General features: G+C 44.5%; 1 long non-coding RNA gene across 1 annotated transcript; it reads left to right on the forward strand.

Moving 5' to 3' along the window:
* Window positions 1–7,273: 7,273 nt before the first annotated feature.
* LOC144122919 (uncharacterized) lies at window positions 7,274–7,804 on the forward strand. Its single transcript, XR_013312945.1, has 2 exons — window positions 7,274–7,515; window positions 7,607–7,804. It is a non-coding gene; the product is annotated as an uncharacterized LOC144122919 (long non-coding RNA).
* The last annotated feature ends 9,271 nt before the right edge of the window (window positions 7,805–17,075 follow it).

A 17,075-nucleotide genomic window follows, 5' to 3' on the forward strand; every position in this document is an offset into this window, starting at 1 on the left:
TTTGCCACACTCCCTCCAACGCGTCCCAGTCTTCAGCCCATAACGCGACGGACACAGACGCCAGAATAGCAACTAAAAGACCGCATCCTACAAAAGAAGGCGAGGAATCCAAAAGAAAGGCCGAGGCTTCGGAATCCGACACCCCGCAGCCGTCGAAAGCGCCTACCAAACTCAGGGCAGACATCAATACTCTGTCAGAGAGAACTAGCGCTATATCAACAGAACAAGCTACCTTCCAAGGCCTCGTTACTGCCAAATTTGCAGAGATAGATATTCGCTTTGCAACACTAGAGGGACAGGTATCCCAAATAGCCACCTGCATGCAGCAAATAATGGATAGGCTTACAACTATCGAGGCCCGCCTGCCCCCCACCGTGGATCTGTCCACGACGCCACAACCATCTATAACCCAACATGGCACCACGCCAAAAATTTGAAATTTGGCAATGGAACTGCAGAGGCTTCCGCCGCAAGCGGGCCCACTTGCAGCTCCACATCCAACAAGCACCGTCTGTTCCAACCCCAGACGTGATTGCATTGCAAGAAGCTAGCGGCAGGGCTACACTGCCAGGCTATAAAGCATATCTGCCACCTCATTATGATACTAGTAACGCAGCCGGCTCCTTCACAGCCACTCTGGTGCATAGAAATATCACCGCAATTCAACATTTTATAAATGATTCGGAAGAAGATTACACCCTACTTGAAATAGTACCAAGGCAAAAAGGAGGCTCAAATCTCTTCATCCTTAATGTATACAACCCTCCCAGAAACAAAGGCAATGGACTCCCACACTTGTTGATAAACACAGTAAAGCTGGCTGCTAGGGCTCAACTATTAATTGTGGGAGACTTCAACGCTCAACACCCAGCATGGGGATATACCAAAGCAACTCCGAAAGGGAACCTGCTCTGGCAAATCATACAGTCACTAGGGCTCACAACGCTAAACAACCCGAGCGACCACACACGCATGGGTAACAGTGTATGTGTAGACACATCTCCAGACTTATCCCTCTCTAAAAACGTCAAGGACGCAAAGTGGGTCAACACCGGGCAAAACCTTGGCAGTGATCACTTCATCCTTAGCATCACGTTCCCCACGACAAAACTTAAAAACAAAGCAAAAGAAATACGAACCACGGATTGGGACAAGTTCAGGCAACTTCGCGACAAAACAGCTCCAAAGGAGATCTCTAACCTTAGCGACTGGGTTATCGCCCTGAATGAGGATGTCAGCTCCACTAGCGTTGTGGTGCCAGTTGAGAAGGAGGAGCAGATTGCAGACTCAAAACTGTTACACCTGTGGCAGGCACAAAAAGGCCTCCAAAAACGCTGGAAGCAGCAAAAACACAACAAGCGACTACGCAAAAAGATTGCTGAAATCGAGAGGCGAATCGAGGAACATACACTTACTCTCCAAACACAACAATGGAACCAAATATGTGAAAGCGTCAATGGACAGCTCGGAAATAAGAAGACATGGCATCTTCTAAGACACCTGCTCGATCCAGAACAAACACGTCCCGTGCAACAAAGTCAACTGTACAGACTCATACATAAATATGAGGGTACAACTGAAGACCTAATCAAAGAGCTAGCAGAACGTTATCTAAACACGGATGATAGTACCACACAACCAGACTACCGGGGGACTCCTAATCCAAATTTAGACGCAGACATCACAGACGCAGAGGTCTGGTACGCAATTGGAAAACTGCGGACAACATCTGCGGCAGGACCAGACAAAGTTACAAATAAGACTCTCAGGAACTTAGACGCAACGTCGATCGCGGCGGTTACAGACCTTATGAACAAATACTGGCATGCAGGCAACATACCACCAGAGTGGAAACACGCGAAAATCACTTTTATTCCTAAAGCGGGTAAGAAACTCAGCACTGAGAATCTACGGCCAATTTCATTAACTTCATGCCTAGGCAAACTCATGGAGCATGTCATCCTCAATAGGCTCCAAAACTATGCGGAGGACATGAACCTCCTACCTGAAACAATGTTAGGATTCAGGGCCCAACTATCTACCCAGGACATTCTCTTGCAGCTTAACAAGGACATAATTGAAGCTGACGAGGGAACAGGAACGAAAGCAATATTGGGTTTAGACCTTGTTAAAGCTTTCGACAACGTCACCCACAAAGCCATCTTGACAAACTTGTCAGAAATCAACCCCGGAGAAAGGACGTACAACTACATCCGATCCTTCCTCACTAACAGAACAGCAGTGATAACGGTCGGAACAATAGAGTCTGCCCCAATCAAACTAGGAAGTAAAGGAACGCCACAGGGCTCCGTCCTGTCCCCTTTCCTTTTTAACCTCTCCCTCATCAAAATTCCCCCCAAACTGGCACAAATACCAGACCTACATCACACGTTCTATGCAGATGACATCACACTTTGGGTAACCAAAGGATGCGAAGGCTACATAGAAGACACACTCCAAGCAGCAGTGGACATCATCGAGGCATGCGCATGGGATTCTGGCCTCACTTGTTCTGAGCAAAAATCTGAACTCTTCGTGATCCGTCGTAAACAAAGCGGTAGGCGTACCACGACATCCCCCCCGCAAATAAACGTCTATGTTAATGGACGATCTGTCAAAGAGGTACAGACCATGAGAATACTGGGGTTGTATTTACAAACAAATGGAAAAAATACTGACACACTCACTAAGCTAAAACGCACGGTAGAAGCGACGGCGCGATTACTCCGCCGCATAGCTAACCGCAGACAAGGGGTGAGGGAAAGAGATTTATGCCGCCTAGTGCAGGCCTTTGCGCTGAGCAGGATACTCTATGCCACCCCTTATCTGAAATTTTCGAAAGCAGAAAAGGACAAATTGGATAGCATGATACGGCAGGCCTATAAGGCTGCGTTAGGACTCCCACTAAATGCCTCAACCGAAAGGCTTATGAGGTTAGGAATACATAACACCTACAATGAACTGAAAGAAGCCCATATAATGGCTCAAACAGCGCGATTAGCCAATTCCAGAACTGGCAGGAGTATTCTTACCAGGCTCGGAATTAACTTTCAACCTACGAATAACGATGCTAAAGTAGACTTACCCCGCGCCTATAGGACGGCCCTACTAATCAAACCACTCCCCAAAAACATGCACCCCTTACACCATGAGGGTAGAAGACAAGCACGAGCCAAAGCCTTGTATAAGAAATACAGACAGTGTGCTACAACACTTTATGTAGATGCGGCAGAATACAAAAATACCAATGCCTTTGCAGTTGTGGTTGTGAACGAGAATGGTGACCACATCGTCTCGGCGACAATCAAAACGAAATCCTCTGAAACGGCAGAAGAGGCGGCTATAGCCCTCGCCCTAGCACATACCCAAGGGAGCATCATCCTCAGCGATTCCAAAATGGGTATCAATAATTTCGCTAAAGGGCGAATTACAAACACCTCCCTTAGAATCCTTAACGCAACCAAATTCTCACCAAATTATTCCGAATTGATATGGGTCCCAGCCCATTCGGGGAATCCGGGGAACGAGGCAGCCCACAATAAAGCCCGAGGTTTCGTCGACCGGGCAGTGGATGAGTCTGGCTCCCTGAATTTCACGAAGGACTCAATGATCACATATCATGATCTCACCAATCATTTTAAACTAGAGAGGAGAATTTTCCCCCCTCCAGACAAAAGCCTTACTAAAGAACAAGAGGTTACGTGGCGTCGTCTACAGACGAGATCGATACGCACCCCATCACTCCTCGCGCACATTTATCCAGATCTTTACAACCCAAACTGCCAACACTGTGGCCAACGTGCTACCTACGATCACATCCTGTGGGACTGCAAAATAGAGCCACCTCCGGGTGATCTAGTTACAGCCCCTTCTCTCGAGCGGTGGGAGACCGTGCTGGCTAGCTCTGACCCCAGAACGCAAGTTTTGGCGGTGGAGTGGGCTGACAAAGTCGTCGAGGGCTATGTACTCTCGACCACTTAACGCGACTTCTTGCCAAGCTCTTCCCGGCGAATAAAATGTTTTACAATCAAGTGTCCCTCCTGTGTCCGTGTCTTTTGCGCTGTTTAAAACAAGTATGCAGCACCAACTAGCCCGCACGTCTACCCTTGTAGCCTTCATTTAAACCGCTTTGAGCGGGCGCTCGAGGCCGCGCTTCCGCAGGACTGTTCCGCATAGTGTAGTCGATTTTTATGTGCCAAAATTCCAAATTTGATTTTTGGTGGAGGGTTACCCTACCATACTCCCTTAAAAACGCACTGATATCATTGCCTTCAATACCTCTGATATTACTTTATTCATCGGGCGCACACGTCCACAAGACAATAACGATAACACGAGGGGATCGCATTCCAGGATTCCACCACGCAATTGCATGCTTCAGCGTTAAAGTGGGTATTACGAGATAGTAACTAGGGCCACATAGCAAACACGCGTGCAGATATTGAGCCAGGTGATGGCAACAGAAGCATATAGCGCAAGTATCGCAAACCTTCGTGATATTGTTGAATTGGGCATTTGAATGCTGTATTTTCTGCAAGGTACAAAGTTCCGCTTTTTGGTATGTACAGTGTATACATGAAATTATGGTGCACATAATCCTCCATGTTTTTCGAATATTTTTCAAGCATTGTTCATTCGTCACTGACAATGACAGTGCCTTCAGTTTTAACACCTTTCTACACAATATTTTTTAAAGTATTTTTTATGCATTTTACAGAGTTCCATGATTGGAAAGGACAGGAGGAAGCGAGCCAGGTGTGCAAGTTCGTAATATCCACAGGTGAAAAAAGGCTCACCAACGGATGTACGAGGACCTACTACGCTTGCAACAGGTCAGGAGTGGCACGACCAGGTCGAGGCAACAAGACTCGTGCGATGAAAAGTCAGGGAAGCTGCAGGAGCGGCAGGACATGCCTTTCTTTTCTGATCGTTACTAGAGACGAGGGTACTGTCAAGGTATCGTACCAAAGGACGCATTATGGGCATGATGCAGATGTTGAACACCTGAGTATGACTGACCAGGAAAGGGCAAGCATTGCGGATGACCTTTCGAAAGGAGTGCCCATGAGGACAATATTGAAGAAAATAAGGGAATCGGTGACAAGCAAGCTAACTCCTCTGCATTTGACAAATCGCATGGACTTGCACAACATCAAGCGGCAATATAACCTCACAGTTCCTGAAAGATGTCATGATAATGATGCTGTGAGTGTAAGCATATGGGTGCAAAGCATGAGGAACAGGGGGCAACCTGTTGTTCGCTTGTACAAAGAGCAGGCAGTTGTTGACCCAACGAATACCTTTAGTACAAAAGACTTTGCTCTTGCCTTAATGACGGAGCCACAGGAAGAGCTGCTGAAAGTTCTAGGTATAGGAACAGTCTGTGTTGATTCCACACATGGAACAACGGGGTACCAATTTGAACTGGTGACTGTTCTGGTGCTGGATGAATATGGAGCAGGATTGCCTATGACTTACTTCATCTGCAGCACGAATAATGAGAAAACCCTATCAGCATTCTTTGAATCCCTGAAGTCCTCCACAGGAGCCCTGTCAGCTAGAACTTTCATGACAGATGATGCATCCGAATACTTCAAGGCCTGGTCAACAGTCATGGGCCCACCTCAGCATCGACTACTCTGCACATGGCATGTGGACAAAAACTGGAAGCGAAGGATTTCTGAGAAGATAAAAGGAAAAGAACTCGCAGTAGATGTTTACCATGCTGTTCGTACACTGCTAGAGTGCCCAAAAAAAGACGAAGTGGCTGAGCTTCTCGAGTCATTTCTTGCCAACAAAGATCCCAGGCTTCAGGAGTTTATTCAGTACTTCAGAGGAAATTATGCTCACCGCCTGGAGATGTGGGCCTACAGTTTTCGAACTGGACTTGGCATCAACACAAACATGTATCTTGAAAGGATGCACAGGACTTTAAAGCATAGTTTCCTGGAAGGTAAGAAGAATCATCGTGTTGACAGGCTCATCACTGCACTGATGGACATGACATACGAGTCTTTGATGAAGAGGGTACAACACATTGTGAAAGCAAAGAGAACGAGCAAGATGAGCCGGATCGAGAAGAACCACAGATCTGCTGTGGCAATTACTACGCCTGCCAAGAGGAATGAAGATGGAACATGGACTGTGCAATCCCAGTCCACAAGAGGCCTCACATACAGGATTTCAAAAGAGAAAGGTAGTGCCTGCTGCCCTCTTAAGTGCAGCGAGTGCATGGTGTGTGTGCATAGCTATTCATGTGATTGTGAGGAGCACCGAATGAGCTTGACGATCTGCAAACACATTCACTGTGTGGTCATCGCTGGCGCACCTGAAGGAAGAGATCAGAAGATCCTGAAAGCTACTGAAGCAGTGTCATCCAATTCAAAGGCAAGCGAGGCTTTCCACATTTTGGAAAGTGTTCAAACAGCAGAAGCCTCTACAAGCATGACAAAATCTGACTTGGTCTTGGCCAAGATGGAATTGCTCAAAGAGTATGTCGCAGAGCAAGAAATTCCTCAAGAAGTGCACAACAAGGCCAGCAAGCTTTTGGACCCTGTACTGAAGATTTATGAAGGCACTAAGAAGCAAGAAATGCCCCACACATCAAGGGAGCCTGCAAACAAGAAAATCGAACACCAAGTCAGGTTTCATTCCACTAAGAAGCAGAGGCTGTCCAGCTCAGGTACAAGTTTTTCAAAGCCAACTGAGCTTCAGAAGGAGAACATAAAAAAGCAAATCCTTAACAGCAATGATGAGGCAACTGTTATAATAACATCTCCAGGACACAACTACATATGAAAGATGAGATCGACTCTATGGCACTCTCTTCTGGTTTACAACCCGTCTACAAGTTCACTGTGTACTTATAGACCTCGCCTATGAGGTGTGCAGCTGTCTCGAACCAGATGGATGGTGTGTGCGTTAGAGCGCGAGAGGCACCTCCATACTGGCCATATATGCTGCAGGTAAGTATATTTTCCTTTCAGCAGCAGCTTTGTGGTACCAGTAGGATGGTGTGTGCGTTAGAGCGCGAGAGGCACCTCCATACTGGCCATATATGCTGCAGGTAAGTATATTTTCCTTTCAGCTCAGTGTGTTGCACACTTAAACAACTGAAGCGAAACCTACAGCACAATGGTTTCTCTGCATCTGGCTTAGCCAGACCATTTTTTTCTCTCGGCAGAACCTGACTGCTAGAGAGCGCGTCTCCCAGGTGGCGGATAGGGAGGCTCTTACCAAGCACCTGAAGTGTGCAGCTTACAAAAGGCACAATAAGTTTGATTAAATGAGGGAACCTTCTGGCATGGTGTGTCTTATAAGTACAGAGTGCTCGGTAAGAGTGGTGCGTGCACCCGCGGACCAACAGGGGTTTCACTGCCTTGACACATTCCCCACCTGTACATGCTTCCTTTTTCCTCCGGTCCATGGCTACACATTGCTGGCAATTCACAAAGTTGCTGTTAGGGTGCAACTTGATGCAGACATTTTCTGAACAACTCTGCTAAGTGGCACATGGTACTATTATGCGCTGTCAAATAAGAGTTCAGTATGTGCAGAGCTAAAAGCGACGACTGTTCTAATTTGCGCTGTTGTGATTGTCTTTCAGGTGACAAACAACCAAAGAGACGTGAAGACAACATTGATGGCCTTTCATGATTGTACTGAAGATGTCATTAGCATCAGTTATTGAAATACCTGGAAGATCGCAACTTATACTATGCCTTACCTTTCCTTCAGATTCTAGTATATTGCAATCTGCCTGTCATAGCACAGAAATAAACCTATATTTATTTTGTTCCTGCAACTGCGTTGTCGTCCAATCTCTTTGCAGGTACATGCATCCAGAGATTTGAATTCATTACCAGCATTGTCTGGCGTGCAGCGCAGAAATAAACAAAGCTGCAACACTTTTTAAAGATGCATTGTCACCACAAGCAATCGTAAATTATTTTTCCAATAAAAACAATCTATACATTGTAGATTGTTTACATATTTTCTTAAGCACCCACATAAATTAAAGTAGATAAACTGAGGTGTGACAACTGAACAGATGTGTGAATTGAGATATGGTTAAGTGAGTGCACAAAATAGACAAAGGGACCACAATAACACTGTTCATAACACTGCTCAAAATGCTATACTGTTGCAGTACTGTAGAATCTGCAGAAAGGGCCACACAGCATTTCACTGAGTTAATAGGTAAGATAGATTAGCCTGCATTCATAGTGACAGTCATTAGAACAGCTGCATGGCAAACTCTTTAAGAATGCATCCAAGTCATCAGAGCCTTTTTTTATTAAATAATTATTGCATTAGCACTGCACAAATATTTACTGTTTACATTACAATAGACTACATTGGTAACAATAGCTTGGATTATCATCTCCTGATATGCGTATACAGTTGAGCCTAAAGTGGTATAGACACAAAATTTTTGCTTACATCTTCTTTGAAATGATGCATCAAACATTAGTATAGACGGGTCATCACTTGACATTTGCCTACGGCCGCTAAATAATTTGTAACAATGTCACTAATTAGGTTACATTGTTCACAATAAAAAATGTGTGATGCATGTTCTAGGTTTGGGCTAGGATTAGTGTAATGTATGCAAGTCATTTTTCATTTACAGGAGCTTATTCTAGATGTTCAATAAAGCCCAGGAAGGTGTTAGCAGAACACACAGTTATTCTTTTGATTCCATGACAGGTATGACTTAAGATGAACACCAAGATATTTATATCTTGTGATAAGCACGCTAATAGCTGTTATCTGGAAACTATCTGGAGGATATTCGGGTATTCTGTGAATGATGAATTCAGCATTAGAGACATTAAGGAGCAAGAAATTGTTTCATCGAGATGTGACCTTTAATATTAGCAGTCCATATGAGCAATCACACTGAGGTAAATCAAAGCATCATCAGTGAATAATCTAGTCATGCAGACAATCTTATATTACGTGTCGATAAACGACTGGTTCCATGTGATGAGTATAGGGTAAACTGTGCTTGATGACCTGCTTCAATTCGAACTTCCTCCCCCATAAAAAGTAATGCTGATATTCATATGCCCATACACACGCCCATGCCAATATTCATATGCCCATACACAGAGTGTTTAGCGTGGGAGAGTTGAGATGCAAATATGCAGCAGTATGCAGGCCTCCATTACATTTCTGCTACAAAACAGCTCGAATGAGTTCTGCACCAATTGCGTGAATTAATTATCAACTCTTGCAGGAGAAAATATACAATTTAGATTTCAACAACATATATCATACAAATGCTCACACTGAATTCGAAAATTTTGCTGAGGCTCTTGAGTCTGCCATATCGAAATGCACATTATGCACTACCCGTAGGTACGAACAATTCTTTGTGCCTGTGGATGAATCAGAACATACTTGAGGCTATACAAGAGAAGGATCAATGGTATCGTAAGTGGAAACGTCAAAAAGAAAACATTTGTTATTCAAACAAGTTCAGATCCTCCAGAAACTATGGAGTGGCATTAATACAGATGAGAAAGAAAGAATACAACTGTATGCTAATACAGAAAGCAGAAGGAAACTCCTGAAAAATGTGGGATGTGGGAAATAGCGTAATCGGTAGACAGTTAAAACAGCGCGTAGTTCCTGAACACATTGATGAAAACACAGTTGATAGGTTTGATAATTCCTTCACAAACATTGGCCCTGAGTTTGTAGCTCATATCCCTAATATACCATGCTCTGTTAATGACCCTTGTGTTCATGACACCTTCTTACCGCAAGCTGTTGCCGATTGTGACATCACAGCAATCAAGAAAACTCGTTGCAAACAAGGCAACCAGACATGACGGGATTACTTTGAGAGCATTAAAGAGAACATCCACCAACTTGCTCCACTCCTATCAATAATAATGGATCATGCAGTTTACGAAGGTATTTATGCAAATATTTTGAGGATCGCTGCAGCTATACCAGTTCACAAACAAGGATAGTAATGATTCAGGCAGTTACCGTCCAATCTCGGTTTTGAGTATCATTAACACTGTGTTCGAAAAACTTGTCGGAAAGCAACTAAATGACTACTTGGAGAGAACTAGAATCATATCTCACTGTCAACAAGGCTTCAGAAATAACAGGTCTACATCTACAGCAGTAATGGCATTGTCTCAAGAGTTATGTTCATCTTTGCATAATTATGAAATGTCTCCAGCCTTGTTCCTAGACTTAAAGAAAGCATTTGATACTGTTAATCATAACATTTTAATTCACAAGCTAATGAAATATCTGCAGCCTTGTTCCTAGACTTAAAGAAAGCATTTGATACTGTTAATCATAACATTTTAATTCACAAGCTAGAGCACTATGGTTTTAGGGATTCCACTCTTGATTTCTTTACAAGCTACATTACTAACAGAAAACAATTTTTCCACATAAAACACTTAAAATCATCTCGACAGCCTGTGTGTGCTGGAGTGCCTCCAGGGGTCAGTCTTAGGCCCTGTGCTGTTGAGTGTTGCTTGCTAATACTTTGTTCACTGATCATTTATAACCAAGTTTCATGTTGGCATCTTCTGTTGCTGTAATAACAAATTTGTACATTGGGCCTATACTAGCTTCGGCTATTGACCCAGCAGTTTTTGCAAACGTTTTGTAGTATCTGAAGTTAAAAGAAAGTACATGCTCTGAATTAAGCATCTGTGATCACGACCACTGGTAGAGCCGGATCAAACAAGTGCATTACGTCACAAGTTGAAAGTAGTTGCTTCACTTCATGAAAGCTTTGAACTGCCTCAGAGTCCCAAGCGAAAGCAACGTAGTGTCACAAGAGCCTGCGCAGAGGCTCAACAACACCTGCATAGTGAGACCACAATTGGGACCACTTGTTAAAACCACTTGTTTTGAGGTGGCACCACTTGAAAACAAGTGGGACCGTTTGGAATCCCACTTCATATTTGGAATCATTGTCTATAAAGTGGGGACATTTGGAATCCCACTTCATAGACACCTCGAATTGCCATGAACTACTTAAGCGCACACTCCAAGGGAATGTTGAAAATCCGCTGCAGCACGAAGAGGCTCATGACTGAAAAAATGCAGATGCAGGAACCATTGGAAGCAAGCTGTTGTCAATGCACAGTGTTTAGAGTAAATGGTACCACAGGCCCACAAAGCGCAAATTTTGTTTAAAAAATCGGCCGTCTTGTTAGCATCAATGCCGCAGTGTCCAGGTATCCAGTGAAAGCGCATTTCTTTAACATGTAGTGGAATGAAAAATCTTAGAAAATGGCCCAGAAGAGCGTCCTTCGAGCCTTCGAGTGAGTCAGGACAGAAAGGCTGTCAGCAAGTATAATGACATCAGTAACGATGCAAGAGACCTTATCTATAGGGCCAACTGAACCCCTAGAAAATGAACAGCGAATATAGGTGTATAATCAGGGGCCCGAAACGAATAACTGCAATCTAGGGCCAATAGCTGCCTATAGGCGACTTCATGCAAACATTTAAAGCGAAAGCCTTTAATGGCTCTCGTTATCCATCCGTCCGCGAAATCTGTCACACTATGACGTCATCAATGGTATAATAATTGATATAACCCATATAGTCTTAGCAATTAAGAAGTAATTGGTGATTAGAAATTGCGCATTAGTTAGTAATTACACATTAATTTGTGAAGTAAATGAATAGCTCAAAACGAAACGTTAAAAATAAAAATAAATAACAATTTTAAAGTAACAAAAATAAAAAGGAAAAATTAACTTATGTGACAATGCAGTTTCAGAAGCGAAAAATTAAAAATAATTAAATAAAAATTAAAAGAAGCAGCCACAGTGGGCGCAGAAAGGCTTTCGCCTCGCGCACTTTACATCGCCAAAGTGACCAATGAATTTTAAAAAAAAGTGCCTCTTCGTACAAGCGATTAATCGCCTTTTCCCGGTTCGCCCTGCACCTTCGAGCAACAATTTCATCCTATGAAGTTGTCCGACGCAACGCCAGAAACGAGCTGATCACGAACAACAGTGTTCACGGAATTGTCGAAGTCGCAGTTCTACGCAGGTTCGCGTAACTGAGCAATGTAAACCTGCAGCTGACAGGCTCGCCAGGGTTCTGTAAACATATCTTGAACCGCGGTAGCGTTCCGTCGTGGCTGAGGGCAGACGGTTGCAAGTGCTGAGCGCGGTTTGAAACGTATCTTCGCCTTTCGTAACTTCACTTATGGCGAATTCCACTGGTGGATCTGAAGTGAGGCGCTCGAATCGCAAAAGAGCGCCCCAAACCGCCTCGGAGCAGATCCGCCACTGGTCGGCGTATCAGCCTTGTGAGCTCCGTTGGAACGGAGTTGCTCCAATCGACCAGCGGAATTCGCGCGGTCGGTCCAGGTCGACCAGTTGAACTCGAATTCGTCGTCGCGGAGCAAGAAAAGCTGCTCCAGCACGACCAGTGGAAATCGCCATTAATTTAGGTCCCTGCTCCTTCATTTTGCGCTCGTGGCAGGAGGCGTTAATTGCGGAACGACGCTGACCTTCGACGCCGCGCAACTGCAAAGGCATGGCTTTGCGCCGGGTTGCAGCAAACTCAGGCCAGACGCCTCTAAGTAGGTAGAAAACAGTGCCTTCCACTGGTTCCATGGTACTGGTGACTGGCCCGGTGTTTCTAGGAATGTACGAGGGGGCGTAAGATCCCGTGCAACTCATAGGTTTACCTCGTCGACACGTTGTTGTATTGTAGATGCAAGATCGAACGACACACCGGAGCGAGCGATGTCATGATGACGCCAAGTTTCCGCCAAACCCCCCCCCCCCCCCGCCCCCTCTACTTTTCTTGCGTCACGTATACGTGGTGTCAAGAGACATGCATGTGACTGAAACTCTGAAGAAGCGAAACTGAAAGTAAGACAACCGAAACTGAAAATAAGAGAAGAGAAACTGAAACTGCCGCACAGTTCATTGCCTGATGGACACATGCAGTATCACGTATTATTTAACGTCTTCATAAAACCGCTGTTTGTTCTTCTATAGGATTAGCAGCATTAGTATATGTTTGCTATTAATGACACCCAGGTAATGAACATGATTTACCAACTTAAGTAGTGTTGGTTCTGGTGTAACACACGAAAAATTTATAGGCATGCCTTTGTGTATACGCCAGAAATGAAATTGTGAAGCAAGCCTTGAAACTGCCTGTGCATTTCTCATAAAAAAAAAGAAAAACATTATCTTGTTTTCAAAGCATGCGTGTCATCTATATCAGATGTGACTAATGTTGAGCTATAACTTTAAATGGCTCATGCTGGCTGCCATCAAAAATCACTTTTTTTTATTCAACAAACCTCATAACTCATTTCTGTCACGAAAGCAACGAAATGCTTCACTTATATCTCATTGCTTTGGTGCAGTCATGGTTCATTATGCAATGTAAAATCTGATTCACGAATATTTTTGTTACTTGTTGCACGATACGTTTGTTCCTGAAATTCAGCACATCCACCAGTATTGCGTTCCCGCGCGGCTTTCTTTTTTTTAACTGAGTACAGGTGAATAGCCACCGGATTCTTGGCTGATCGCCCAGTGTAGGTATGTGCCATCTTTTGATAGGCTAACAACATCAACAAAATTCGTCTTTCACTTCCAATCATGTGTGCTGCGGTATACTTTTTCTTCGACTTTGTATTGATTCCATCCGTAGTAGGCATGGGAGGCATTGGCCACGCTATCAGCTTCCGCAAGTTAGGTTCACGCAGAATTTGTTAGCTCCGCTTCAAGTTGATCTGATCTCCTTGCAACAAGTTGCTGAAGAAAACGGGTGGACGGGGCAGTGCGGGAAGAAGAGTCGTCGAAGGAAGACATTTGTAATGTTTCTTGAATATAGCCAAAGTTTCTGTTACCGTTATTCAGTTTTTGTCCCCCTGTGATTTATCAGCTATTATTCGAACCCCCAAAGTTTAAAGTTCAAAGTAGTAGCATTACTTTTAAATTCAGAAGAAGCTACTAAACATTACAATTGGGATATATTCGCAGGATCTGGCTTGGAGCTATTCTGTTTGTATCCCTGATTATACTCCTATATTCTTCGTAGAGTTTTTGGTTATTTTGGCTCTTCTCTTAATTCCCAGGCATGTAGCTTGAGTTCTCATTTTTGCAGACTGCCTTTCAGTTCTAGTCTCCAATATTCCGGAAAATCGTTAATGAATTGGTCGCTTAGGTTTTATGTTCCGTGCACAGTGCGTGAGATCCACTTGGTCTGAGTACCTGCCTATTCGGGTGTTTATTTTAACGAGGTGGCTGATTTATTGGCAAGGTCAGCTCTCAGCGCTCCTGTAATCTTTCCTGTCCTTCACCTCATTATGTTGGAAACTTCACGTTTCCAGCGGTTCCAACATATTTCAGCCAGCTTGAGTGATCCGTTGCTCAATACCGTGGATTTTCACCACTTAAATTACCCATGGAATGTCCAGTGGTGTAAATCAAGGCGTTGCGAGGTGTCAGTGACGCTTCTGCGATGCAAAATCCCTCACTTAAATTTATACTTGCGCCGATGCGGGTTCGCTAGCTGCGACAAACCTTTGTGTCTCATGTGGGCAAGTTGAAACAATAGGTCATTTTCTCCTCTCTCGCCGGCGGTTCGCAGTTCAAGGAAAGCAGTATTTGGAGGTCCCTCTTTCGAGGTTAGGACTCCCTCTGTCTCTTCCAGTTCTTCTCTCGTTCGGTGCGAGCGCCAAGGAATTCCCGTTAAGCAGTGTTTGTGGCTACCTTCATGATTACATAAGTGCGACTGATCGGTCACCTTGTTAGCTGCATACAAAATTCTGTTGCATGTCTAAAATGCTTGATTCTATTCTCGGTAATTCATATTTCTTAAATTTTATTGAATTTTTCAATTTTTATCCTGATTCAGTCTTCTACGCCGCCGCCTCACGTCTTTTTTTTCCCCCGTGCAAATATTTCATTGGCAATCTCCACTGTACCTTGGCAAATCCCCCCGCGTGGGTATGTGCCATATATATTTACTGACGTGAAGAAGAAGAGTGTGGGCTACAAACACTGTCTGTACTTGTGCTCTTCCTTTTATTTGTTGTCTGTTTGCATTGTAAGGCATTAATAGGTAGAAAGGCATGCACGTAATGGGCATACCCTGTACGCATGAATGCGGAAGATGGTCATGGTTGTCCAAGCATTGCCATCAAAGCAACGGGACCTTCAAGAAACAGCTAGGATATGGTTGTGACCCCTCACATGCAGTGATGCTCACACAATTTGAAAATGTTGCAAGTTACAGCAGTCCCGTGGTTATATTCCTGCAAAACAATTAAGCTAGCCCATTCATGCGGAAATATTTTTAGAGGCTGCCAAAAAGGAACATGTCAAAAAGTTACACGTCCTGTTTCATTGTGTTTGAAATGAGGCTTAAGATTAAATTAATGTTACAAATACGCGCTGAAGAAATGAAACGATTAAACTCTCATGTGAAGGAAATACAAAAGGGTATATTTACGAAAACTTATTTACAAGCTAAAATAGCATCGCACACACACTCTCACGGGTTCCTTGTCGTCTGTCACTTGACTGAGTCGCCTCCAAGCGCTGCAGGCTACCGCGCACCTGCAGTGCACCGGAAGCGCACACACACACAAACACACACACTCTCACGCGCACACGTGCATGGGTCCGCTTGAAAGGAGACGCCGCACGGCTCTCCGGTTCGTACTTCTGGCAGCGGCGGCATTTCCCGCGGCCCTAACGACCACACCAATAAGCTAACGAAGCGGGCGCCCATCGGTCCGTTCGCAGAACGGAGGGTGCCGCCAAGGACGCCCTCCCGCACCGAAAGCACACATGCGGGCACAAAAGAACGCTCGCTGCGGTGGTAAACGAAATGGTGGTAAACGAAATGAACAAGCAACTGCTGTGCAATCCATGCACTGTCATGCAGTACTTACTCAATCACAGTCCAGTGACTGCAGAGCGGTCTGCAACCAGTAACTTGCAAAAAAACTATACTATGCAGCGAGCTTGTTTGCACGGTATTTGTTACATTTATCGAACGATCACATGAAATTGGTATGGCTATTTCTACACAGTGCATTTCCTAAAGACTCCTTTCTGCCATACTGTACTTTTTACCCAAAATGCTTCTTACAGAGTCATAAATTGTTACGTACGCGTATAAAGATGTTTGTAGCAGGTGTGTGAGCCTGAACAAAAAAAAACCTTTTATTTTCCTTAATTCTTCAGTATTCCTGATTATGACGACATATGGGCATTTATATGTTAGTACAATTTTTTTCACGCATCACAATTAACTGATGCACCGATGTGTTTGGTACACATTCATCTTCAGACATTTCATGTCTGTTTGGTCAAAAAAATACGAAATAATAGTTGACTGCATTAGTTTTGACTACCATCACACAGCATGCTCTTGAAATTCCTCTAGCTGTTGTACAGAAGTCTGTAATTGGCTTCATTGCATAGCTTCATACTTGAACCATTTAAACTCTGCAAACTGTTCTTTTTACCGCACATGGCGACATGGCATGCGAAGCCGCGTGGGAACGGGCGAGGAGGATTCGGAGGTACAGCTGCAACTTCGCTGGAATCCAAAGACAGCTAGGCACTTGTCACGGTTAATTTCGGAAAGGCGGCTATGCCCCAGTAAAGTTGCGTAAGGTCTTGCAGACCTTACCAAGTTCCTTCACTTCGCACCAGAAATGCTCACCGCCCGATTTTCACGGCAATGAATAAGCTTGCAAGGAATGTTATCGGCGGTCGCACGTGCATGACAATCCTTTCGACATGCGTGACGATGCCCACCGAAGGCATTTCAGGCTGTCGAAGGGACTTGTACGCTGGCTAAGCGAAGAGCGCGGAACATGCGTCACTGACAGCCCCCTTCCTTTCGCCGTCTTGTCCATCGTGCGTTGCGCCGAGCCCGACAAAGAAAAGGCCGTCACCCCCCCCCTTCCCCTTCTGAATCGAGGGGGGGGGGGGGCGGAAATTCCGCAAATAGTTTCCCAGAGGCATCCTTTTTTTTTTCATGGGGTCAAGGAAGGTGGCCCAAACAGTGCGAGGCAACGTTCTCTGTTCATT

This window comes from Amblyomma americanum, chromosome 3 (genome assembly GCF_052857255.1).
Source record: "Amblyomma americanum isolate KBUSLIRL-KWMA chromosome 3, ASM5285725v1, whole genome shotgun sequence".
NCBI lineage: Eukaryota > Metazoa > Arthropoda > Arachnida > Ixodida > Ixodidae > Amblyomma > Amblyomma americanum.